This window comes from Myotis brandtii, unplaced genomic scaffold (assembly GCF_000412655.1).
Source record: "Myotis brandtii unplaced genomic scaffold, ASM41265v1 scaffold1102, whole genome shotgun sequence".
NCBI classification, from domain to species: domain Eukaryota; kingdom Metazoa; phylum Chordata; class Mammalia; order Chiroptera; family Vespertilionidae; genus Myotis; species Myotis brandtii.
The window spans coordinates 291,605-311,663 of NW_005353757.1; the positions used below are offsets into that span (position 1 = coordinate 291,605).

At 39.6% G+C, this 20,059-nt stretch overlaps 1 protein-coding gene across 4 annotated transcripts in view; it reads right to left on the reverse strand.

The window, feature by feature from the left end:
• The window catches only part of LOC106726970 (lipoxygenase homology domain-containing protein 1-like), a 107,452-nt gene that overhangs the window by 25,639 nt on the left and 61,754 nt on the right, over positions 1-20,059 (reverse strand). For all 4 annotated transcript variants that reach the window (XR_001363122.1, XR_001363123.1, XR_001363118.1 and 1 more), the window contains 2 exons: positions 14,791-14,842; positions 9,280-9,329 (listed from right to left, as the gene is read on the reverse strand). The gene's annotated coding sequence lies outside the window, so the exon portion shown is untranslated. The remainder of the gene's footprint in view (positions 1-9,279; positions 9,330-14,790; positions 14,843-20,059) is intronic.

Here is a 20,059-nt window from a genome sequence, read left to right on the forward strand (position 1 = left end):
TATAGTTGGGCATCCAACATCTCTCTTAGGTGTGAAAAAAACAACACAGAACTGAACCTCCAGGCAGGAGATGACTTGCAGCTCCAATTCTTTTTATCACAAACAATGGTTTGCTTTGGGCTGCACTATCTTTCCATTTCGGAGCTGGGTGATGCTGCCTGTCACTAGGTGGCCCTTGCCTGGGCTGGGAGAGAGGGTTATGTCTTTTATTCTGAAGAGTGTAAACTAGGCGCTGTGGGCCCCAAATAGCAGCGTTGAGTTCCATTATGGTAATTGGCTTTCTATTCCATTGTATGCAAGTAAAACCTTATTCAGGGGACTGCGAAGGATGTGCAGGGTCTATAATCACTGAAACGTCTGCCTATGTCCTGACAATGTGCTCTATGAGAGCAGTCACAGGGGGCGTTGAAGACAACCCATAGTTAGGGGGCTAGAGGTGAGCATCTTTAAAAGTCTTACTCTTTGTTATGCCCACATAGTGTGGGAAATAGCTGTTCGGAAACATTTGACCCCTTCATGTGACGGTGTGATTTCCTCACATGTGGGGGAGACTTAGAAGTCTGCATCTTCGCTAAAAGTGCTTCCCCAAGCTCCCTACACACCAGGTTGCCTGGTGGGTTTTAAGGATCAAACTTATTTACTCACTTCAAAAACATAAATGGGCTCTCTTCTATGAGTTTCTTCAGATGCAGTGCTTTAATATCTAATTTACAGCCAAGAAAAAGAAAGTAAAGTGGCATTTACTTGGAAAGGTTATCCACGTTCCTTCTCTGAATGCTGGCTTTCAGCAGATACTTAGTGTTCCCAGGCCATCTCAGTATAATGCAAGGGTCTGCTTGTCCATGTTCTGACTATTTTACGCTCCTCAAAACAAACTATTATTAGTGATACCGTTGTAATAACCAGGTGATTAATAACTGGAGAGAAGCAAAGGGAAGCTGCCATTTAGATGCATGCCCAGTAAGGTCTGGGTGACGTGGGCAGATGCTTACCTGTCAGTCACACTTAGGAACAAGTCAGTGGCCAGAATAGACGTGGCCACTGCAAGGGCCTGAAATCTGAGATACTGAACTCCTGAACAAAGGAAGTTCTTTCTCTTGCTACTCAGGCCTGACTCCTGGCTTGCAGGGCTCTTACGCTCTGCACTCCTCCATGTGGCTCACAGCCATGTGGACTCCACACAGTGGACTAATGGACTTTAACTAGTTGGTGCTACGTCAGACCCAGCTCCGCCATGGAACAGCAACTCTGGACACTGGCTTGGCTTCTAGCTCCACTAAAGACCCAGCCGCACCTTTCCTATGACTGGCTTAAGGGACATAGGACTTTGCAAACTGAGGGATGTAACTCTCTGCAAATAAAAATCACTCATTCTCCTGTGAGAGTCTTAGAAAATTCTTTTTCTCAAGATATCACAAATACCCCACACCCACTAGGACAGAGAAACTCCACCAGTGCAATTCTCTGACAACATTGTTAGTCCTCTGAATACTATGAGAAATACACTTCATTGTCCCCATTTGATAGAAGTATCGATTAAAGTGGGACAACTTCCCCAAGATTACATGACTGCTAAGCGATAGAGATGAAATTCAAAATTCAAATCACTTAACCACTATGCGTGCTGTCTCCCAGCCTCCCAGGAAGTAATTTTCCAGAGATTACCCAGCACATGAGTAATGGAACCAGGATTCAAATTAAGGTCTTTCTAATTCTCCAGCCTCACCCTTTCCACTTCTGACTCATCCTTTTTCATATATATATATTAGGAGCCCAGGGTGCAATTCGAAATCACATGATGCCGCCCACCCTCCCGTCCGGCCCTGCCTCCCTCTCCGGCCCTTGAAGCAGCTGCGGCCACTGCTGATCCGGCCCTCCCCCAGCGCAGGCACGTGGTGGCCCCTGCCACCCCTCCCACGACGCTGCGTGTGCAGCCTCCTATCCTATCGACCCGTTATGGCGTCCCAGTTAATTAGCATATTTCTCTCTCTCTCTCTCTCTCTCTCTCTCTCTCTCTATATATATATATATATATATACTTCTGTGTGTTTCTCTAAAGAAAAAAATCAATAAAATATATTTTAAAATATATATATATTTGTATTGATTTTAGAGAGGAAAGGAAAGGGAGAGAGAAATAAAAACATCAAAGATGAGAGAGAATCACTGATCAGCTGCCTCCTGCACGTCCCCCACTGGGAATTGAGCCTGCAACCTGGGCATGTGCCCTTGACCAGAATCGAACCCTGGACTCTTCAGTCCACAGACCAACACGCTATCCACTAAGCCAAAACAGGTAGGGCTGCCTCATTCTTTTTCATGATTCACTGAGGAGATAATAGGCAGCCTTCAGAGTGCTAAGAGGCAGAAAACTCTGCATAAATTAACTCCTCTCCCAGAAAGTGGAAGATAAGATAGTTAACATTTGTTTCACACTTTACATGTACAAAACACTTTAAAATGTTCAAGGCTTCCAATGCTCACAATAACCCTGAGAAACAAGAATTCTTATTTCCATTTCCATTTGAGGAAGCCATAGCCAAAGACACAGGCATTTGCTCAAAGTCATAGTATTCAACTCTAAGCCCCTCATCGGGCTTCAGACTCTTTGGTGTTCCCAGTGTACAATTTTGCATAAACATCTCACCCTTTAGGAGGTTGAATTCTTATTTTCCTTTGAAATGAATCAGAGAGTTATGGTACCTTTTGTGAATGTAAAATTTGCATGAGATAAGCAGTTTTTCAACTTCAGCATGGGCATTTGGATGTTCTTGCCAAAGTAGAACTTAGAACCTTACCTAGGGTTACCTCGTTATATTCAACATAGCAGGGGCTATGCAATGATATATATGATCTGCTAATAATAACTAGTTCCCTTCCTTGTCTTATCCGAATTCTCCTTTTGCTAGGACTGCTGTACACTCTGCTTCCCAAGGCCTTTCACTGATGGTGGAGAAATGAATCCAGCAAGTGTGTCCTTCTGTGGCCAGTAGTTAGACAGATGTGAGATAGCAAGAAGGTTAGGCCAGGTACAGCAGGTCACCAGGACAGAAAGTAAGTCCCAGGTGCCTAGCAATGGGCAAAACTGGGAAAACAAGGCCCTCGCCCCCAGGGTAACCTTCCCTCCCCAGCACATCGCTGGGCAGGCGGTATAGACCCCCTGACACTTCATATCACTGGTCATTTAGTTCGGACCCTCCCCTGACCTTTTCTCCCCTATCCTTTCTCCCCTGGCATGTTGCTAGTCATGTGGGAAACAAACAAGGGGGCCTGAGAATAGCCCTTAAGCATTAAGTCCCCAGGACAATGAGATTCTGACCTGCCTCAGTTGTGTTTCGGTTCCAGGCCCAGTAAAGCAGCAAAACCGGACAAGTGACACCAAGGCTGTCCTCAGGACCAGCTGCATTGACTAATGACTGCCTGCCCTGGTGCCTACCAATCAGTGGAGACCACAACCCTGAAAGAACACACCTGAAAAGCTGATGAATATTCTATTGAGATCCTCCTCCTGGGACCGCCCCTAAAATCCCTGCCCTTAAAAGCCCTTAGGAAAGAGTACCCTCTATGCCTGCGCCTTTCCTCTCCCCACCTCCACCGCAGCACATTTTGCTTACCTCTCTTTCTTCTAGGCTCCAAGGGCCCTCCTTTTGCCTCTATAATTTGTTTCCTACGCCCATTTCTTTTGTGGGTCACTTCTTCTATCTCTGTGATTTTTTTGTTTTGTTTTGTTAATCCTCACCCCAGGCTATTTTTCCATTGATTTTTAGGGAGAGTGCAAGAGTGAGAGAAAGACAAAGAGAAACATCGATTTGAGAGAAACACATTGACTGGTTGCCTCCTGCACGAGCCCGCCCAGGCTGGGGAGGAGCCTGCAACCAAGGTACATGCCCTTGATCTGAATCGAATCCCGGACCCTTTGGTCCACAGGCTGATACTCTCTCCACCAAGACAAACTGGCTTAGGCTATCTCTGTGACTTTTGAAATAAACTTTCTCTTATAGTTTGAGTCTTGGCTCTGAAGTCTTTTCTACCCAGAATTCAAGTACCGAGGTTGCTCAACTGAGGTCAGGCCAGACCCCACGGGTGTAACACCTGGTGTATTTTTCACGAGACAACGCCTCCTGCCACAGGGATGCACAGTAGTGAGGGCCTATTCCCATTGTACCCTGGGCTTTCTGGGGTGAGCAGAAGTAGAATCCTGGTATACTTCAGCCTCCTGCCTGAGTTCTGATTTTCCTGCCTGACATAATGTCTCCTCATGTCCCCAAGCGATCTGTGTTGGATACATTTGCTTTCAACTTTTCTAGCTTACTTAAAGGATACATTTGACTTGCTAATATGGAAGGTAATGTGATGCAGTTTTCTCAGTTCAACACAGGACAAAAAACCCTGGCAAGAACAGCAGCAAAAAACATCCAGGACTGTGATAAAGCCATTGAAATGAGAGTAGAGAAAACAGAAAATGAAAAGTAGAACATCTTTCTGCCTTTTTGAGGACATGATTCTGATTAGAGAGAAGGTCTCTGTTTCTACTACTTCTGAGGATGAAAATTTTAAGGTGAACTCAAGTTCCCGAGTCAGGAGCAGGAGTAGAAGTCAGTGTCACCTGCCACATGCTGCCCTGTGGTAAGAAAACCACATTCTAAAAAAGGCTATGCTCTAAATATAACCTAGAAACTTGCTTTTAAATGATGGCATCATCTTTTCATTTAAAAGGAACACACCCAAATAAAAGTTAAAACACCAGGGGGTAGGGGAGGCCGGGGGAAGGTCAATGGGGAGAAAAAAAGGAGACATATGTACTACTATCTGTAGTACTTTAAACAATAAAATAAAATTTTAAAAAAAGTTAAAACAATTTTCATTAAAAACTTACATTGAGTTCCAAATTTTTACTACAACTGTAATGGTTGTAATAACAATGACAAACTAAATGTTTTATTTCAAAGATCTATAACATGGCTTCATATACACCATCAGTAATGTGTGTGTATAAAAAAATCTGTATAATATATTAGATTCTATAAGTATATGGATAACTTTTTTCAGTAAAATATATATTGATTTGAAGCTTTTCAGAACAACACATTTAAGAGAAGGTAAACTCTGAGAAATAATATCAGCTAAAAGTTTGCAAACACTATTCAACAAGTCTATATGGTGTAGATATTATGTGTATTACTTCAGTTATTAAGTATTTACTGACCTTAAACATTATGCCATATACTATATTTGGTGCTAAGAATACAGAGATAGGTTAAACCATAATTGCTGTTTTTATAAATTAAAAACAGTTAATAGCAATTTAAACAGCAATTTAACGTGACATAAACTAAGTCAAACATGATCCTTGTCCTTTTGGGCTTAGTCTGGTAAGGAAGACAGGCTTATAAACTAATATGTGCAAGTGTAGGGTGAATAATTAGAGCAGATTTTAAAGGGTAAGTTATATTTTTTAAAAAGTAGGAGCAGAATGGGTGGTACAGCAACAGATGGACTTGGCTACAGTGCATTAGAACACTGAATACGAGTTGAAGATTGGAGAAAGGAAATGCAATACATCATTTCTAAAAGTTTGGCTGAGAAGCTGAGCGCATCATTGTGTCTGGATATGGGTGTGGTTTGGGACATACATGTTTGCTTTTCTTTTAAGAGGGGAGAAGGATGTTTATGTGCTGAAGGGGGCAAGGGGTCAGGAGGAAGGTTGTGGAGAGTGACCCTGAAGAGGCCAGAGGAGAAAGCATCGGGCATGGAATGTTTGAGTCCTGGGATAACATGGACTGTGTGCCCAAGATTTAGCAAGCAGAAAGCATGCAACAAATGTTTCTTGAACTGAAATAAAAGCAATGCTAGATTTTTCTATCTAATTTTTGATAGTACATTGTTCTTCTCCAAGGAAAATAGTGACTGAGAATCAATTCTGGGGAAGTCTTGAGATTTTATTTCTATTTTTTTTTAAGTAAATAATGTCATGAGGAAAGAAAAATAAAAAAGAAGGGAAACAAATATTTAAAAGATTTTTGAACAGAGCCCAAAGCTTAGTAAAAGAACAGTTTGGGGTAGAAGCAAGAGAGAGAGCAACCTCCAATGCAAAGAGGAAGAGCCATGCAGTGGAAGGATGAATGAATGAAGACTGATAAGTTAAAGGTGTTAAAGATGAAAAAAATCATGAAAATGATGGGCTTTTTGAGGCTTAGAGTATAGTATTCTAGAAGAGGCAGCAAGAAAACTATTAGTCCCATTTGACAGAAAGAATGTTGTTATTAATTACTTTGTGTGATATAATGGCTGTCCCTTTGACTGAAAGCTAATCCATAGAGTGTGTGAGTCAGTGAATGGACAATTAAAAGAGGGTTACGGTGCTCTGTGATCCACTGAGGAGGCATCAGAATCAGGAGGACTGCTAGAGTAAAATAATCCCATTTTCTAAATTAACGGGAGGGGGAGGGGGAGCTAAACAGTCAAGGAATATAAATCTAAAATTCTGAAGTTAAAGTAAAATAAATGAGAAAATTTTCAAATATTTCAGGCCAACTCAACTCTTATTTCAGAGCTCTTGCCCCACGGAGTACTTTCTTGAAAGGACAAAGGTTATATACCACTTCCATGGTGTAAAGACAGACAGGGCTGCTGGCGGCTGGTGGGGACCCAGAGCACCATCATTTCAATTCTCCCTCCTCCTCAGCCTGTCCCTTTCTAACCTGCCCCTTTCCCCAGCCTCTTGTCTGTTAAGACATCTCCATGGATCTCAACGTGAAAACTATTCTGTAATCTATTTAGTCTTTTTTAAATGATCCTTGTTTTTGGAAATTTTATTCAAGTGATCAGGGGTCAACGTAACTCTCCGAATCCCAAGACCCACCCCACCCTCTTCCTCCCACCCCCCAGAACTCACTACTGCTGGCTTCCCTGGAAGCTGGCACTACCAGGGGTGGGCAAACTTTTTGACTCGAGGGCCACAATGGACCGGAGGGCCGGAACAAAAGCATGGATGGAGTGTTTGTGTGAACTAATATAAATTCAAAGTAAACATCATTACATAAAAGGGTACGGTCTTTTTTTTTTTTTTAGTTTTATTCATTTCAAACGGGCCAGATCCGGCCGCTGGCCGTAGTTTGCCCACGGCTGCACTAGACCATAAGTGGCCCGGAATCACCAGTTAGTGGGCTGGGTTCCAGGTGGTGCCAAGTGTGTGTCCGGATTATGTATGTTTGTTACTACTTCACAGAGGGGCTGTGCTATGTGGCACCCACTCCTCCCCCATGTCCTTCACCTTGTCACCAAGGGGAGGACAACTGATACTACTAAGCGTTGGAAGCCTCAGACTGCTAACTCTTTGTCTGATACCCCAGGGGTCAAAGAGAGAGAGCAGATCAAGTAAATTGGAGATATTCTTTAAGCAAAGTACCGACGTTTTTAAGAGCTTGGATTTCACCTCAGAGGGATCTAGCTTCAACTCCTGATAATAGGCATTACCTGCCAAGAGAGCCTAGCTGAGTGACTTTACCTTTCTGAGTCTCAGTTTCACCAAATGTACAAAGAAGACAGTAGTCTCTATGAATAGTTTTGATTTTTAGAAAGGATATAGGTAAAATTCCTAGCATCATTCCTGGCTCAGGGAAACCACTCAATAAGTAATAATTATTAGTATTGTTTTTATATGGTCTATTTTTTTTCTCAACTTTTCTAGAACCTGATGATGAAACGGCTTCTTACATACAATGCATCAGGGTTGGGATAATGTATACACCAGAGTCGCCTGCTTAAGAACACACTGAAGGTGGATCGATACTGCTAGCACCAATACTTCCCCGTCATAACATTCTACTTAAACAATCAATAGACAAATAGAAAGACCTTAATGATTTAGCATATCATTAGCATAATGCAGTGTCTGCTTGGAAGGCAACCTGAGCTACAATGGGAAATTTGAAGTAAGTGATTTTTAAAAAGGCCATTCTGCTTTTTTGGCAACTCTCCATTGACAGCATGTTACTTTTGCTTTCTTTGTCAAGCACAGAAAAACAGGAAGCACAAAATCAATTCGGACGGGGGTGGGGAGGGAGAGCTGGCAGAGACACAAGCTGTTTTGCGCAGTAGGGTCTGATCCAGATTTTGCAACAAGAGATGGCTATGAACTTGGCCAGGGTCTCCCGCTAGGCTGCTAGCACCTTTGAGCATTTTTGGACACACAGAGAAATTCTTCTGTACATGCAGGGTTTGTGATTCTCTCCCCAGGACCTGGCTTTTTATTTTTTTTATTTTTTTTTATGTCTGCTGGGTGTGCAGGGCCGTGGAGTAAGTGGGGGATGAGAAGACTGAGACATGGACGTAGACACAGCTTTGCAATGTATTAGCTATGGGACCTCGATAAAATATCTTAAAAAATTATGACATCTGTTTTTTCTTCTATGAGAGCACTAGACAAAGAGGATGAGTTTCTCACTCAAATCCCAAGTAAGGCAGGTTCTGTGGGAAAGCAGTGGAGGTGACCTGGAGAGGCTGGTTTGAGCTGTGGGCAACCAGATATCTGGTGCCCAACTTAAGGCATTAAAATTCAATAAAAAAAATAGTTATGTTTCAAGAGAGAACACTTGTTGGCTGTCCTTTTGAGCCCTCTGGACCAGGTTATATGTAAGGCCCTTTTTGGTTCTATGATTCGGGCTATGTTGGCACCAGAAGTAGCACCAAAGGATCTTGAAGAATGTGAAACTAGAGCCACTTACCAAATAACACTTAGCTACTCATTGTAAGAAAAGTTTCATAATGAACAACATAAACTGATGAACAAAAACAGATCCAGAGACAGAGAAGCATTGATCAGACTGTCAAACCTCAGAGGGAAGGTAGGGGGGGCGGGGGTAAGGGAGAGAGATCAACCAAAGGACTTGTATGCATGCATATAAGCCTAACCAATGGACACAGACACCAGGGGGTGAAGGCATGAGTTGGGGGGGCGGGGGGTGGGGGGGCAATGGGAGGATAAGGACACATATGTAATACCTTAATCAATAAAGAAAAAAGAAATTAATTAAAAATAAATAAATTTTAAAAATTTTAAAAAGAGAAAAGTTTCAAGTGTGTAAAAAATAAGTTTGCTCTAGTTATACTAATTCTAAAACTAAATGAATTACAGTTTAATGAGAATGAAATATAGGATTCATAGCTAGCTTTTCAGGAATTTTTAAGCATACCAAAAATGTAGTACTTTGAGGAAAATCTATTAGATGATATTAGCTCCAGAATCAATTATCATCTTCCATGCAACTAGATACATACCTAGCAGACCGAGCTTCCCTTAATGGCCACTCAGCAGGGACTCAATCCATCTGTCTCCAGTAAAAGAAAGAGGAAGTGTTTTATTTATAGAACCACTAAAATATCCACTGTTGCTTTATTCTGCGTTTTAAAATAATGAAGAAAACTCTTCAGCCCAAGTAGGACTTTATTGATCAACTCCCAAGTCCAAAGAGTAAGAACCTAGAAGGCAATGACCCAAACTATCACGTGATAGACAAGCATCTCAATTTATATACTTTAAAGAGCTCCTGATTCTGCAACACACCACGTCTTATAGGTAGTGAGCTCCATGGAACATCAGCGCCAAATTAGGATTAAAAAACACACACATGCTTTGTTTTGAAATAATTACTCTGTATGGGTTCATAGGAAATTGCAATGACACACAGAAAAGACTAGAGTACCTTCACCCAGTTCCCCTCTGCTGGTTACTCTTGAGTACACTCTCAAAACTAGGAAACTTGACATTGGGATAAAGCACGTGGATGGTTCTGTCATTGCATGGGCAGATTTGTGTACCCACCACCAGAATCGAGATACACAACTATTTCATTGCCACAAAGTTCTCCATGTGGTAGCCTTTCGCAGTCGCCCTCATCTTCCTACTCCCACCAACCCTGATCCCTGGCATTAACTTGCTCTCCATCTCTATAACTGTGTCATTGTGAGAATGTTATACAATGGAATCATATGGGAAATTATACAGTGACTTTTTAAAAAAATATATTTTATTGATTTTTTGCAGAGAGGAAGGGAGAGGGATAGAGAGTTAGAAAGATCGATGAGAGAGAAACATCGATCAGTTGCCTCCTGCACACTCCCTATTGGGGATGTGCCCGCAACCAAGGTGCATGCCCTTGACCGGAATCGAACCTGGGACCCTTGGGTCTGCAGGCCGACTGAGCCAAACCTGTTAGGGCTACAGTGACTTTTTTATATTGGATTTTTTTCACCTGGCATAATGTCCTAGAAATGTATGCAAGTTGTTCCATTTCTTTCTATTTTTGTGCATTCTTTTTATTACAGAATAATATTCTATGCCGTGGGTTTGTTTAACTGTTCACTTATTATAGGACATTGTTGTTATTTCTAGTTTAGGGCTTTTTAAAACAAAGTTGCTATAAACAATCACATATGCTTTTTTTGTGGACATAGATTTTTTAAAAAATGTATTGTTGACAATATTACAGAAGTTCCCCATTTCCCCCCTGTTTGTACCCCTCTACACATCCCATGCCCCACCCCAGGTCTTCACCTCTCAATTGCCTGTGTCCATGGGCTATGCATATATGCATATATGTTCTTTGGTTCATCTCTTCCCATCCGCCCAACCCCCTCTGAGATCTGTGGGTGTGTTCCATGAATACATGCCTCTGGACCTATTTATTTCATCAGTTTATTTGAAAATGAAATGTATTTTAATAAACACTGCCTTTATAATTATTCAAAGTATATGTATACATTTTGGGGGGAACTCCCTATATATGTTATGTTTTCTTATCCATTCAGCTATCCTATGTCTTTTGATTGAAGCATTTGATCCATTTACATTTAAGGTTAATGTTACATACTTCTTTATTGCCCTTTTTTATTTCTTTATACATATGTTTCTCTTCTTAAATCTGTCCCTTTAATATTTCTTGCAATGCTGGTGGTGGTAATGTACTCCTTTAGCTTATTTTTTATTTTTTATTTTTTTGGTCCGGGAAGCTCTATATTTTGTCTTAAATTTTAAATGATAGCTTTGCTGGATAGAGCAGTCATGGGTTCGGGTCCTTGCTTTTCATTACTTTCAATGCTTCATGCCAATCCCTCTGGCCTGGCATGTTTCTGTTGAGAAATCAGCTGACAGCCTAATGGGAACTCCCTTGTAGGTAACTCTCTGTCTCTCTCTTGCTGCCTTTAATATTCTTTCTTTGTCTTTCAGGTTTGTCATTTTAATTATGATGTGTCTTGGTGTGAGGTTCCTTGGGTTCATCTTGACTAGGACTCTGTGCTTCCTGAACTTGTGTGGCTTTTTCCTTCACCAGGTTAGGGAAGTTTTCTGTCATTATTTCTTTAAGAGGTTGCCAACCCCTGTCCTTCATTTGATGCATTTATACCATTTACATTTAGAAGTCCAATGTGCTACCTATTGTACCAGGAAGCAACCTATTAGATTATTTACATTTAATGTGGTATTGACATTATAGGGCTTACATGCCATTTTACTTTTTGTCTTGTTTATTCTGTTATATGTTTTTCTGTTGCCTTTTCCTACCTTCCTTTAGGTTAGTTAAACATTTTATTTTAGAATTCTAGTTTTGATTTATCAGTAGCATTTTTTAGTATGTTTCTTTATATAGCTTCTGATACAAAGATTTTTAGTGGTTTATTTAGGCATTCTATTATATATGCATCACTTATACAAGCCTTTTGATTCTTCTAGCTTAAGTGAAGTTTAGAAGCCTTTCCTTTTTTTACCAGACCCACTTATAATTATATGTGTATATATATTTCCTCTCCATATTTTGAGAATCACATCAGTAAATGTTATAATATTTGTTTCAACTTAGAAAATTTAGAAAATTCAAGAGAAGAAAATGGATATTTAGTCATATTTTACCCCTTTAACTTGGTCTTTCATCTGCCCTAATGTTTCAAGGATCCTTCTCTTATCATTTTCTTTCTTTTTAGACAACTTCTTTTCGTCATTCTTCTAAGGTAAGTCAGCCGACAACAAATTATCTTCTTTTTTCCTCATCTCAGAATGTCTTGCTTGATTTTCTCTGTATTTCTAAAAGATATAGAATTCTGGTTGGCACTTAAAATTTTAGCACTTGTGAACATTGTGCCACTTCTTTCTGGCCTCTTAAGGTTTCTGATGAGAATTCCACTGTCATTCAAGTTGTTTTTCATCTATGGGTAAGATTTTCTTTCTTACTGCTTTCAAGATATTTGTTTCCTTTTTGTTTTTATTTTATTTTATTTGTGAATCCTCACCTGAGGACATTTTTTCCATTGTATTTCAGAAAGAGGGAGGAGGAGCAAGAAAGAGGACAGAAAGAAACACTGATGTCAGAGAGACACATCGATTGGTTGCCTCCTCCTTGCACCCCAACTGGGGCCAGGAATGGAGCTTGCAACCCAGGTACATACCCTTGACTGGGAATTAAACCTTCAGTGTGCAGGCTGATGCTCTAACCACTGAGAAACACCAGCCAGGACTGTTTTGGTTTTGTTTGTTTTGTTTTTAAATAAGTTTGACAATGATGTGTCTTTGCATGCATTTCTTTGGATTTATCCTGTTTGGAATTTAGTTTCTTGAGTCTTTAGTTTTAAATCTTTTACCAAATTTCAGGAAATTTTATCCATTATTTCTTGAAATACTTTTAGCTTCTTTATTCTAGTGACTCTAATAACATAAATATTAGATCTTAATTCTTATAGTACCCCATATCCCTCAGGTTGTATTGATCCCCACCCTGTCCACCCATCTATTTTCTGTCTGTTGTTAAGATCTTCAGGTTCACTGATTCTTTTCTCTGTCACCTCCATTTTGTTCTTACATTTTGATCCTACCCATTGAGTTTTTACTTTGGCTACTGTATTTTGTCAGTGATTTTAAAAATTGAAATCTAAACACTTTGGATATTTTTTTAATAAGACTCTGGATCCTACTTGAACCTTTTGTTTTATGTGGTTTATTCTAACACCACTCTAGCAAAAGGAGAGCTTACTGTCTCATTACTGCCCAGTAGAAGGCAAAAGTACCTTTTCTCCTCTTGTCCTGCATTTACACTAGAGCTGATGTGTTCCTTGTTATTACTGGGTGGGTGGAATATTGTACCACTTCTTTCTGGCCTCTTAAGCTTTCTTATGTGCATTCCCCCACTAGGCCTTCATTGATACCATCCTGGCTAAGAGTGACAGGAGTGTCTTATTACTGCTCCCCGAGTGACCTCCACTCACATGATGGGGCTGGGGTGGCTATGTTATTCCTGTGTGGTGGTGAAAATTCTGACTCTGTATGAATGCTCTGAAATCACTTCACGGAGGAGGTGAAAGAGCAATTGATAGCTACCAGATCAAATGGAAATTCAGGTCTTAATTGACATCTCATGAAAGCAGGGGGCTCAGTACCATCCAGCAGGGTGAAAGTTTTGTACTTCCTACACAGTCTTTGATATCACCCTGTCCAGGGGGTTGGAGCACCTTATTCTAGTCCAGTGATTGCAAACCTATGACACGTGTGTCAGAAGTGACACACGAACTCATTTTTTTGGTTGATTTTTCTTTGTTAAATAGCATTTAAATATATAAAATAAATATCAAAAATATAAATCTTTGTTTTACTATGGTTACAAATATCAAAAAATTTCTATATGTGACACGGCACCAGAGTTAAGTTAGGGTTTTTCAAAATGCTGACATGCCGAGCTCAAAAGGTTTGCCACCACTGTCTAAGACTAGTCGTAAGAGAGTAAGCATCTAGGCTCTCCACTCAGTCTCTGGCAGCAGGGGTGGAAAAGCAGCCACAATTTTCTGTCGTGTTTGGCTAGAGCAGAGTGATTATTGCCTAAAAGATTTTCTGTGTTTCTAGACTGCTCCTTCCCTGGTCATTAGACTACAGAGAGAAACATTTTATTGGGGCTTTGTGGTTGGTTTGTTTTTGTGTGTGCCCATTGACATTTCCGCGTTGCAAACTTGTTTAGTATTCAGTCTGAGGTATAAAAAACAAGAAGAAAACTCAGGGGATGCATCGCTATTGTGTTCTGTGGGGCCTGAGGTCCCTAGTCAGTCTTCCTTCTTCTCTCCCTTAGAGTCTCCTTATGTTTGTTATACATGTAATGTCCAGGGCTTTTAGTTGTACTGAGTGGCAACTAAATATAAGAAGGTATTTCCACTCCATTAATCCAGAAGCAGATATTCCCCCAAATCAAATGTATTTGGCCCAGATTATTTCCATTCTTGTACTGGTTTTTTATTAAACCTTTAGCTATATTTCCCACGTACTTTCTGACCCAGTTATAGAAGGATATAATAAATGTAAGATAAAATTGTTTTAATTTTAAAAACTGGGATAGCCAAAAAAAAAAAAAAATCAGGAAAAGGAAATGCATTTTCACTTTTTTCAACCAAGCATTCATTTATCTGAGCAGAACAGAACCCAACAATGTGTTCTTTCCGCGGCTTATATTGCTTCTACTTTAAAGCAGAAAGCAAGGCATTTAGGAGAGCTGAGCTGTTTTAGAAATTGTATATGTTTCTTTGGGGGATAAATTTACACCAGACAGTAATTTAAGAACCAAAAAGAAATTGCTCTAGTAAATAAAAATGTGTGTTATGACTGGATAGTATACTCTAAACATAACTCTATTTTTGAGTACCACAATGAAAATGTAAAAAGACTTTTCTGCAAAGGTAATCCTCACATAGGTATTAGCAGTTGACGTATGACTAGATTTAAGCTGACTGGCACAATATTGGTGGCAGTGGCATATGTCTTACCTGATTTCCAATATTGGTGTCTTACTGGCAAAGGCATTACTTTTCTGCTTTCCTGGATTCCAATTGAAAAGGAAATTGAAATTCAAATTAATGTTTTGGCAAAACAGTATGTAAATGATAATGAGCATATGTATTTATTTGTGATGAGGCAGTTGAGTATCATTTAGATTAAGATTAAACTGGGAAGTCTACAATGTGATTTTCTACTTAACTTTATCCTACTAGACACTGTTTTGCATAATGAACTGGTTCTTAAACACATACAGTATTTTTATCTTTAATCCTCACCCGATTAAAAATGATAATATTTTTTCATTGATTTTAGAGAGAGTGGAAGGGAGCGGGAAAGAAAAAGAGAAACATTGATGGGAGAAAGAAACATCAATCGGTTGCCTCCTGCATGCACCCCAACCAGGAATTGAACATGCAACCTGGATATGTGCCCGAACCCATGACATTTTGGTGTATGGGATGATGCTCTAAACAAAAGAGTCATATTGGCCAGGGTATACACACACAGTATTTTGAAAAACTTTAGCACTACCAGTATACACAATTTTTCATTTTTTTATGCTTCATTGACATACTCAGTACTTTCACTGGTTTGGATATATCTGAATTAATCAGATACTTCTAGTACCAAATTAATTACTTAAGACCTAATACAATACAAAAGTAAACAATAAAATGCAACTTTTCTTCTGATTTTGTAATAAAGTCAGTGAAAGCCCTTTATATTCTTGAAATTCGCAAAATACTTTATAACAATGTTTTCAATATCTATTGTTCTTCAGAAATATTTGTTAAATTACCAGAAGTTATTCAAGATTTTTAATAGCACATTATCTATAACTTAATTTTCTAAAAGCAGATAACAATGATTCACTTTCTTTTAAAAAGATAATAAAATTAAGGCTAGGTTATTAAAAATTAGATAACCTGTGGAAATAATGCAGAGTTAAGTAATAAAATATTTTCTTTTTTCTCTTATAATAGAAATAAATTATAAAATACATGAAAGATAAGCATTTTGCTGTTTGCAATTGTATCACACCAGGACCTTTTGAGAACAGTATTAAATGAATCTAATACATCTCCAGACTTCACCTTGTAATTGCATTTCCTAATTTAATAAGACAAGATGCAAGAATGGTCAGTACTACTCATGATGTTGGGTTTTGTGATAACTTTTACATGCCCAGATCATCCAATTAAGTATCACAATCCCTCTCAGTTACTGTAACTCAGAGAATCTAAGTTTTGTTGTTGTAGGAGTGAATTTATTATTAGCTTTTTTCAAGTTCTACCAATAAGTGAGCTCAAAAATGGGAATAAAATCAAGTTCTGCTGACTTCAGCATTGCCTGTTATTCTGAATCTAATCCAAACTCTTATATTTGCCATAAAATAGAAACAGTTTTAATGCTCCCTAACAACATCAACAAAAATGCTTGGCGATATCAATTCTCTTCCAATACTATTTTAGAAAGTTATTAGCAGGATGTCCAAAGACACTTTATCAATTTGAAACATTTTTACTGTGATGATTCCTCATTTCATTAAAAAACTTCTAAACTGAGTGTGGGTCCTTGAGCAGCTACGTTTATCCCAAGGGGCTTGCCTGTGCTTGCTGAGACAGCTACCAGGTGAATCAGAGGTCTCTTCATGACAATCAAGCCTAATGGCAGTTTATCCTTGAGCACAGAAAACTAAACAGTAGATATAAGAAGTAATGGCTAAATAGAAGAGTATGCACATGTATATATTACATGTAATTATTTAGGCCTCATAAAATACAAATTAATAAATGTCTTCTATACATATTAATTTATTTTAATTGAATTTATTGGGGTGTCATTGGTGAATAAAATTATATAGGTTTCAGGTGTACAATTCTATAATAAATCATCTATATATTGTATTGTCTGTTCACCCAAGGTCAAGTGTCCTTCCATCACCATTTATTGTCCCTTTACCACCCTCTTCTACCTCCCCTCCCAACCCCTTTTCCTCTTGTAATCACCATACTCTTGTCAGTGTCTATGTTTGTTTTTTTTCCCTTTGCTTAATCCCTCAAAGCGAGAGGGAGAGAAATAAAGAGAGAAGAGAAGCTCAGTTGGTGTGGCTCAGTGGTTGAGTGTTGACCTATGAACCAGGAGGTCACGGTTCAATTCCTGGTCATGGTACCTGCCCAGGTTGCAGCTCCATCCCCAGTGTGGGGTGTGGAGGAGACAGCCGATCAATGATTCTCTCTCATCACTGATGTTTCTATCTCTCTCTCTCCCTCTCGCTTCCTGTCTGAAATCAATAAAAATATATTTTAAAGAGAGAGGAGAGGGAGAGGAGAGAGAGAGAGAGAGAGAGAGAGAGAGAGAGAGATGGGTGCCACAGATGCAGCCCAGAGCTCACTCTGGGTCTCAGAGAGGGGAGGAATCAGGTTGCCACCTGCACTCTCTGCAGCCTGGTAAAGTAAATAAATACAGGGAGCATTCCTGCCTGAGTGTTTGATATGCACTGTGGCTGAGCCCAGTGACCAGGTGGACACAGAGCACAGAGGTGTAGCTGTGACTGCAGCTGCCATTGCCAGGCAGAAAACAAGGCCATGGAGCCTGCCCCCCACTTCCCCCTCCCAGAGCTAGTAGCAGGCCCCAGAAGAAGCTGTAACAGTGAGTGCTGGGCTACAGATTACATTATCTGCAGCGCTGAGAACTGAAGAGGCAGAATCATTTTCCCTGAGTGGCATACGCACGCATGCTGCAGCTTAATCCCAGTGATAGGGGTGGAGATACAGAGGTGAGGCAGCTGTATCTCCCAGCTCACCCTGACCCCACCCATTGTGGCTGAGCCCAGCCAGGGCGCCTGGCACTCCTGTGGCAGTAAGGGCAGCATCTGGTTGCAGGGGACAGAGATGGGATTTCACAGGCTCAGAAGCCATTACCCACCACATTCCCCCATGAGGATGGTGCCCTGAAATGAAGGCGACCTGGTCACAGAGGACATGCCCCCTACTCAGGAAATACAGGGCATTTCCCACTGACCTGAAGAGATGCTGGAAGCCAGAGCATTGCAAGAGAAACTGAAAAACTGCACTTCAGCACCACCTACTGGAAACCAAAAGAAAGACTTATCAACCTATGAAACAGAGAAGTGCTTGCTATTCTTAAATAAAAAGCAGATGTCATTCCCATAGATACCTAGGCAGAGAGGAATTCATCAAACGAGGCAGCTCAGAAATAAAGATGAAAAATCTCCAGGTACTGAAATATGCGATTTAAATGATAGAGAATTCAAAATTGCACTTCTGATAAAACTCAACAAGAAAACTCAGATAGGCAGTTTAATGAACTCAGAAATAAAATTAATGAGCAAAAGGAGTACTTTACCAAAGACATTGAAACTTTAAAAATGAACCAATTGAAATTCTGGCAATGAAGAACTCCATAAAGGAAATGAAGAATGAACTAGCACATTTAGGAAATAGAGCTGATAAATGGAGGAAAGAGTTAGTAATATTGAAGATAGAAATCTAGAAATGATGCAGATGGAAGAAAAAAGAGACTCGAGGAAAGGAAGAAAGGAAGAAAGAAAGGAAGGAAGAAAGGAAGGAAGAAAGAGAGAAAGAAAGAAAGGAAAAAAGAAAGAAAGGAAGGAAGAAAGAAAGGAAGGAAGAACTCTACAAGAATTATCTGACTTCATCGGAGAGAACAATAAAGAATGATGGGTATACCGGAAAAAGGAAGGGAGAAGGGAACAGAGAACGTAATCAAACAAATAGTTGACTAGAACTTCCTAAACACATGGAAAGAAGTAGATCTTCCGATCCAAGAAGCAAACCGAACACCCAATTATCTTAATCCAAATAGGTCTATTTAAGGCACATTGTATTAAAGTTGTCAAAAATGAATAGCAAAGAAAAATTCTAAAGGCAGCCAGGGAAAAGAAGACAGTAAACTACAAAGGAAATCCCATTAGATTATCATCAGATTTTTTAGCAGAAATCCACAAGCTAGGAGAAAACTATTGAAAGAGAAAAATTACCAGCTGAGAATAATATATCCAGCAAAGTTATCCTTTAGATATGAAGGAGAAATAAAGACTTTTTCAGATATACAGAAGCTGAGAGAATTTACCACCACCAGACCTCCAAAACAGAAAATACTGTAGGGGGTTATTCTACTTGAAACAAAAGACAAAATAATACAAAAGTATAAGTAAGGTGACTAACAGAGAGACAGAAGCAGGATATTGCAACCCTTTTCCAGAATAGGGTATTTATATACTTAGATATAACTTAAAGGTTAAAGGAGGTAAAAACATTAAAAATAGAGAGAAGAAGATCATATCCACTGCAATTTGGAAATGAACTCACAGCATAAATGGGGATAATTGTGACAACAAAAACATAAAAGGGGAGGAAGTAAAGGTCTGAATTTGCAAAGGGAAATGGAGATAAGTTGCATTCAGAAGAAAAAAGGCTACTGTATATATAAAACTTCCTTTTGCATAAGCATAAAGGTAACCACACCAAAAAAGAAAAATCCAAACCTGAGAGATATAACTTTTAAAAAGAGAAAACAGCCCTGGCCCGTGTGGCTTGGTTGGTTAGAGTGTAGTCTTATCCTGTGCACTAAAGAGTCATGGGTTCGATTCCCAGTCAGGGCATATACCCAGGTTGCAGGTTTGATCCACAGTTGGGGCACATATGGGAGACAACCGATTGAAATTTCTCTCTCACATCGATGTTTCTCTCTCTCTCTCTCTCTCTCTCTCTCTCTCTCTCTCTCTCTCTCTCTCCCCCTCTCCCATCCTCTCTTTCTATTATCAATGAAAAACATATCCTCAAGTGAGTATTAAAAAAAAAGAGGAAACAGAGGAATAAATCATAGAATATGACCATTAAAACAAGACAGAAACACAAGAGGAAAGAAACAATGGATACACGGAGCTACCAGAAAACAAACATAAAACACCTATAGGAGATCTTCATACAGCAATAATCACGCTAAATGTGAATTAACTGAACTCACCAATAAAAAAGGCACAGAAGAGCAGATTTGATCAAAAACAAAACCCAACCATATGCTGCCTTCAGGAGACACATCTCTTAGCAGCAAGGACAAATATAGACTAAAAATGAAAGAGGAGAAAATGATCCTCCAAGCAAATAGCATCCAGAGAAAAGTGGGTGTGGCCACACTTATATCTGACAAAATAGACTTCAAGATAAAAAAGGTAACAGGGGACAAAGATGGTCATTTTATAGTGACAAA